Here is a 447-nt window from a genome sequence, read left to right as displayed (position 1 = left end):
GAGTATCATCCAACCATACATGCCAACAACTTTGAACTAAAGCCACAACTCATCACCCTTGTTCAGAACAATTGTTCATTCGGAGGAAGTAGGAAGTGTGACCCCAATCAACATCTAACCACCTTCCTGAGGATATGCGATACTGTGAAGTCTAATGGTGTTCATCCTGACGCCTATAGACTGCTCTTATTTCCATTCTCACTCAGGGATAAGGCAGCTATGTGGCTGGAGTCTTTACCAAGGGAGAGCTTGACAACTTGGGAAGACGTGGTGAACAAATTCTTAGCAAGATTTTACCCTCCTCAATGAATCAATAGGCTGAGAGCTAATGTCCAAACTTTCAGGCAACAAGATGGTAAGACTCTATATGAAGCATGGGAGAGGTTTAAAGACTTAACAAGGAGGTGCCCACCAGATATGTTCAACGAATGGGTGCAGCTGCACATT

The sequence above is a fragment of the Arachis ipaensis genome, chromosome B03, assembly GCF_000816755.2.
Source record: "Arachis ipaensis cultivar K30076 chromosome B03, Araip1.1, whole genome shotgun sequence".
Lineage (NCBI taxonomy): Eukaryota > Viridiplantae > Streptophyta > Magnoliopsida > Fabales > Fabaceae > Arachis > Arachis ipaensis.
This window is presented reverse-complemented; position numbering follows the sequence as displayed.